General features: G+C 36.2%; 1 protein-coding gene across 2 annotated transcripts in view; it reads right to left on the minus strand.

Annotated features, from left to right (window-relative positions):
* The window catches only part of GSTCD (glutathione S-transferase C-terminal domain containing), a 135,901-nt gene extending 128,982 nt beyond the window's left edge, over nt 1-6,919 (minus strand). Inside the window, exon 1 of one of the 2 annotated variants that reach the window (XM_012436582.2) lies at nt 6,702-6,919. The gene's annotated coding sequence lies outside the window, so the exon portion shown is untranslated. Of the gene's footprint in view, nt 1-1,034; nt 1,129-6,701 lie in introns of those variants that run through there. The other variant, XM_012436583.3, reaches the window with a different exon arrangement.
* Between the last annotated feature and the right edge of the window lie 109 nt (nt 6,920-7,028).

Here is a 7,028-nt window from a genome sequence, read left to right on the forward strand (position 1 = left end):
TGTTTAACGTATACATTTCCGGGGTCCAAAATTCCCAATGTTCTAATCCATAAATTACAATTCCAAAACTGACGCTAGATGGCACTCTTTAAAAGCATTCACCATGGAAACACATACCAGAAAAATGACATATTAGAAGGAAAATTATTTTTAAAGCCTTTTAAAAGTATATATGCAACTCTTGTCCTTTAAGTGCATTCAAAATGTCAGTGTACACTTAATTTTAGAAAACCTTCACCATACTAAATTTCCTTTTTTTAAATTCATTTTTTAAAAAAAATCCAAAGAGCTAAACACTTTAAGCTTCTTACACCTTTATGCTATAGGTCCTTAAAAAGAGTCAAACAAAGTGAGGTCTGAAACAACAGTAGGGCAAAAAGAACCTACCACACTTTCCAGGAATTAACAGTCTTTTTGAGGAGTTTGCTATGGACTCACTCTCCTGACAGTAAGATAGTAAAAAGAAGACCCCTAAGTGTTTCAAGACAGCAGATTTGAAAAACATATGACTGATTTCCTCATTTGCCCAGCAGTATAAAAAACAGTAATTATGAGGCTCATCCTAACACTCTTTAAAAACTGGAAACAAAGCCATGCTATTTAATAGCTTTTAAGATACACAGAAATATTTTTAAAAAATAAAGTACATCTATATTTGCCACTTTGCAAAGCACATAAGAATATGAAAAGAGGGTTTTAGACATATTCTATAAACTCTTCTCACTATTAGCACTTAATAAAATGCTAAATGTCAGCAAAATAGAATAGCAATAACCTGCCCATGGTGATACTAAAAACTGATGAGATGCCTGAGAGAAACTGCAACAAAGTACTGTTGATTCTTAACATATTTTTTAAAATATAGATATTGGTTTTTCCCCTGGGAGATTAAAAATGTCACTTAATAATCTTAAGAGTAAAAAAAAAAAAATTACTTTCCTTGAGTAATGTCTCCCTATTATGTACTAATATAATTTTTTAAAAGAAATATTAAGAATTTAGTAAACCATACAAATGTGATGTTTTTGGCTTACACTGTGTCTTTTTAGAGAGTAGAACACGGTATTTGCTCCAAGTATGCAAATATCACAGGAAAAAAAAAATCCCTCCTCTTTCTTCTTTTCTAGCTTGAGAATGCCTTAGTTCATTAATTTTATGTCATGAGCTTTAAGAAGGTAGGTACTATAGAATAATCTGTGTCTAGGGCTTCTGGAGGACAGCTCTTGTAACTCCATATTGCATTCCTGCCACAGAAATAGAGTGATTTGCTCTTTCTCGGCTTTGATAGGTGCCACTCTGCAGAGAGAGAGTGAGAAAGTCGCAGACAAAACCACAAACTTCAGGATATTAAATAGTGTGCATTTCTTTCCTGGACATGCCAATTTGCTTTAGAATCTTGTTGAAGTAATAAATAGGTATAAAGAAAATATTAGGGCTTTGATTTCATGACTTGAAAATATTCTAATATAATTTTAAATGTTGGAATTAGTCATAGGTTTAATATTTAGGCATTCAGATCTTTTTTTTTTTTTGTACTTTCATTCTAATGAATATATCTTAGCCTTGATGAAATACATAGAATGAGAGAGAAATAAACAGTAAGCATATTAAAAATAAGCACACTTCTCCAAAGTCCAGAAAAAAAAAGTTTGAAAATTTTGTGATCAAATTTCAAGTCAAGATCTATGGCATTATATATAACATTATATAATAAATTATATATTACATAATGAAGACCAAAATGTGCATAACTGCTGCAAATTATTAACCTGTTTTCCTTTTGTTTTTTTTTCAAATAACTTCTCTTTATGGCTACAATTTGATAGAAGCTCAATAAATCTTAGGTAAATAACGTTTTAAATATTACATACATCTTATTGTCTACCTACTATGTGCTGAGCACACAGAACATGTGCATTACTTTATTTCCATTATAGAGATGAGAATTGTACATCAGTCCAAAGTATTAAATTTATAAAAAAATCTTAGAGACATTTAAGAATAGGTTATTGTTCTAATATAATAGTACTATTTATAAATAAAATTTCATAAATTGAAGCAATTTTACCAAAGTGAAAATCACCAGATATTGTGTTATTCTAAGCAAGTATGCTGGTCTCAGTTATCCTTGATATAAACTTGCATTCCAAAGGCTAGGTTATTTGACAAGTTTCTGCACTGGATTAAATTATTTGGCAATTCTTTCCTGATTCCTTTCATTGGCTACTCTGCAGATATCTCAGTGACCCACACCTCAGTGTTTTGCCCTCTTCTCAATCCACACTCCACCCTTTGAATACTGGGTTTCAAACTTTTGATCATGCCACACAATTAGTTACATATTTTATAATGTAACTCACAATACACTGAATAAAATGCAAACAAAAATGTCATGAAGCAATATTTATCCTACTATATGAGATAAATCTGATATTTTTTTCTCTGTGCTTGTTAGTTTTTTTAAATGCTGGTTGTTACTCATTACAGTGATTTCCTGACTCATTAATGGGGCACAACTTACAATATGACAGCACTGTTCTGGGTGATCTCCAGTGCTATAGCTTTAAATATCATCTGACTCTTACATGTATATCCCAGCCACATCTCTTCCCCTAACTCGAGACTCCTATATTCTACTTAACATATCCCTATGGATGTTTTCCTAAACTGCTCCCCTTCCCTTAGTGTTCTACTTCCAGGTAAAATGGCAACACCAATCACCCAGATGCTCAAGTCAAAAACTTCAAAGTCTCACTCAACTTCTTTTTATCTCTCATACTCTGCCATCTCTACCTTTGAAATATATGCTAAATCCAACTCCTTAGCACCTCTACCACCTTAATCTAAGTCATCACCAATGCTTACAAGGATTACTACAAAAGCCTATTAACTATTTTCCTCCATTTTCTATAAAACAGTCCATTTTCCAACAACAGGGTGAACCTGAAAAACATAAATCACATCATGTCTCCTGCTCAAAACCATCCAATGGCCCTTCAGCACACTTAGAATAAAATCCAAATTTCCTATTATGGCCTATAGGCCTACTGTGACCCTAGCTATCCCTTTCTGACCTCATCTCTTATCCTTCTTCACTCCCTTCCTGCCATAGTTGTCCTTGCTGTTTTTAGAAGGTGCCAGCAACGCTCCCACTTGAGAATTTTTGTACTTGTTGTTCCTTCGCCTAGAATGCTTTTCTCCAAAAGATTCGCATGGCTTGCTCCCTCATTTGACTGATTTCTCTGCGTAAATATCAACACAGAACAGCCTCTCCTGACTGCCTGACTTGAAAAAGCACTCCCTAGCCTCTTACCTAGCTTTCCTTTTTCTTCATAGCTCTTATTACCTAACACTATAATACCTCCAGTGTTTAATGAACTCAGACTTTAGTTCAAGGAATGGATATGTACATACATGAATGTCAGTAATCACTGTCTGGGAGTATTATTAAGAACTTTAGTCTTGGTACAACATGAATCTCATTCTTCACAACACCATTCTTTCTTTTTAAGGACCAAGTATAAACTAAAATGAAGAAACAAGATCCTCTTTGTGAGGTGAACTGAGAAAAGTATAAACGGAATCTAACCAAACTCATAAAGAAAGCATGGAAGTTTTTATGTATACTGATATCCAGGGCAAAGAAATTAAGAATCTTAACTAGATTCTATACATGTGCCTAGCAAGAATATTTATAAAACAAGAATTATAAAGTAATAGATTAGACCCAAGACTGTTGAGACAGGCTACTAGGTGCAAATCCTGGTTCTGATTCTTAGAAGCTATAAAAAACTTTTCTACATATGTTTCCTCACTTACATAATAACATGGAGACAATAATAACTATACCTACCATGCAGTGTGCTGTACAGAACAAAGCTTGTCACATATTCAAGTCCTTAAATAAATACTAGCTACTATTATTCCTTTATAATTTATAACCAAATTCCTTACCAATTGGCACTATTAAAATATGCAAACTTTGATGGGCAAAACTCAATTATGCTTTATATTTCCAAGCTTCTTTCCATAAAAAGGGATTTATACTGATTGAAAAGTTTTTCCCAGCCAAATACTGAAAAAATATATTTGTTACTGAGGCTGAAAGCCAGGTAATCATGAAATTACAAAATATAAATGTGAAACCCTTAATCCATGTGCATATAAACTTATTATATTGTACAAAATAAGAAGTTCAACAGTTTATAAGTATGAAAAAATTACAAACTTTTCTTAAAGATTAAAATTTAAACTTGCTTAAATTCTCTCCTACATCATATGTTCAACATTTTGAATTTTATAACTTAGCTTATGTTTTATGCTTTTCATAAAACAACACGATTTGGTTGAAAATTGCACCCTATTTTATTACAATAATATATATTTAACAACAACAAAAAAGACAAAACTTACCCCTATACGGATAGATAGCAGCCAATTACCTTAAATATTTAAGGTCAAAAAAGATATGAAAAAACAGATTTTTCAAGCTCATTAAATATGTAATATGGAATGCAGTTAAGTCCTAGACAACAAAAGCTATGATTAAAATTAGCTGTTTTCTTATCCAGTAAAGATGTAGGAAAAAAAGTTTTGAAGTGAAAAGCTTACTGTAATCTTAGCCTTAAATGAAGTGTGTAATCTCTCTGGAGAATCATCTGTTGCCATGGAGTCACAACGCCTGCAGCTAAACCTGACCTCATAATTAATAGGGATCCACAGCGCAAATGGCTAACACCTTAGAAATATCAAGTATGAAATAAAATTACTGAATTTTCACAGCAAACAATACCTGCGCTTGTTTTAATCTAAATGGTTTAAATATCTGTATTTCAAGTATTCCAGTATTCTGCATAACAGAATTCCATAGGCTACCTTAAATATCTTATAATAAAAACAACATATATCAGGGAACTGTGTATACTACAGATGTATTGGTTAGCTGGCTCCAGAATTTGTTAATTTTGAGGCCTGCTAAATTGCTGCTGTTAGAAAGGCTATTTGGATACTCAGTATTTATTCTTATTTAAAAATCACAGATGATACAAAAGCTACAAGTAAAACAGGTTAAAAAAAAAAAAAATCTAGGCGCATGACTCACGCCTGTAATCCCAGCACTTTTGGAGGCCGAGGTGCGCGGATCATTTGAGGTCAGGAGTTCTAAACCAGCCTGGTCAACATGGTAAACCCTGCCTCTACCAGGAGGCTGAGGCAGGAGAATCACTTGAACTTGGGAGGCAGAGGTTGCAGTGAGCCCAGATCACGCCACTGCACTCCAGCCTGGGTGACAGAGCACGGCTCTGTCTCAAAAAACAAAAAACAAAAATGAGCCGGGTGTGGTGGTAGGCGCCTATAATCCGAGCTACTCGGGAGGCTGAGATAGGAGGCAGAGGTTGCAGTGAGCAGACATCGCGCCATTGCACTCCAGTCCAGCGACAGAGCAAGACTCCATCTCAAAAAAACAAAATCAAAAACAAAAAAACTTGATGGGCCCACTATTACAGAAGCTCAAGTTTGAGTTTTGTTTAAAGCAAACACGTAGAAGTGCAAAATACAAAAAATAAAAAAACAACTGATAAGATTATTCTCAAATCTCATTGACTTTTTCAGTCTTATTTTTGAAGTGCGACCTCATAAGACGATACCTTCAGGTGTAATACAAACAATTTTTAGTAATGTGTATGCTTAAAGCAATCCTCTCAATGGTGTATGCTCCCCATCAGGCAGTTTAAAAAAAAAAAAAAACCACCCACAGAGCTTAATGTTTGATTTATTAAACATGACAGCGATTCACTTAGTTGTGTTATAACAGCTTATTTTCATGGATTTAAATGACCATCTTTACATGTTTAAAATTATCACATCAACAGTTCTTGCTAGCTTTTGCTAGCATCTCCTGTAAACATTGCTTCTACAGATAAACTTAGAAAAAATAGAAATACACCATCTTCTTTATCAATAATGTAGCACACGATACATTACTAAAGCTGCCATTTTTCTTGATATTCAATAACTTATGACAAGGAATGAACTCCTGGCATTAAGAATAAAGAGGAAAAAACAAGTCACCTAATCCCAAAACCAGGTAAAAAGCTGGGATGGAAAGTACGTGTATTAGCAAACGTTTCCGAAACCAAAGCAACTTTCATGCAAGTTAAATTTTCTATGCAAGTTAAGAACCGAAGAGATACTGCTGTGATGACAAAACATAAGCAAATGGCCCAAAACGATGCAAGTCCTTTGGAGTAAATGTTAAGTAGTATTCACATAGAACTGCTTTCTGCAATCAGAAAGGGCTGGAATGGAAAACTCAATGCCAGAGAAAAGAAGTTTAAAGTGTGACCCAAGAGGTTATGAAATTACACTTAACAGCAAACAGCAAACCACCCCCACAAACGCTTCCAACTGGAAGCTGCCCCATTCCTCCATCAGCAGAAGAAGACATGAGGGATTAGCTAGAGGAAAACTGGGGAGCGCGAACTACTGAGGAGCCCGGAACCCTCACCCGCACCTTCAGCAGGAATGGGCAAAAAGGAGTTGGAGGCGGCCCCAGGGCTGGAGAAAAACCAGGACGATGATACCATGCCCTTGTCCTTCCCACCCTTCTCCCCGCATGCTCAGCCCTGCAACCCCCGAAAAAAAGAGCAGTCCTTAGAGGGTCGCGGGGGCTAAGAAGCCAGCGGCCCGAGCGCCCTCTTTACCTGGTCGCAGAGGCGCGGCCAGGCAGGGAGGGTGCGTGAGCGTGTCGGCGACCTGGGCTGCCTGAGCCTTCCCGCCCAGTTGGAGCTGGAATTCCGAGGCTGCCTCTGGAAGCTGCTGCCTGCAAACCACTAGCTTCCACAAAGGCCGAGAGAAAAACAACAGGCAGTTTATCTGGAAAATACTCCCGCCGGCCGTCATTCATAATCCGGCGGACCGGAAAAGGGGAAGTAACGTCACTTCCTACTGTCGCACTGCCAAACGTTTCCCCCGGCCCTACTGTGGGAACCTTTGTTTTCCCGCTTTCGGAGCCCGCCAGTGCGGGGACC

The sequence above is a fragment of the Aotus nancymaae genome, unplaced genomic scaffold (genome assembly GCF_030222135.1).
Source record: "Aotus nancymaae isolate 86718 unplaced genomic scaffold, 86718_ANA_hifiasm-v0.15.2.pri h1tg000033l, whole genome shotgun sequence".
Taxonomy (NCBI): domain Eukaryota; kingdom Metazoa; phylum Chordata; class Mammalia; order Primates; family Aotidae; genus Aotus; species Aotus nancymaae.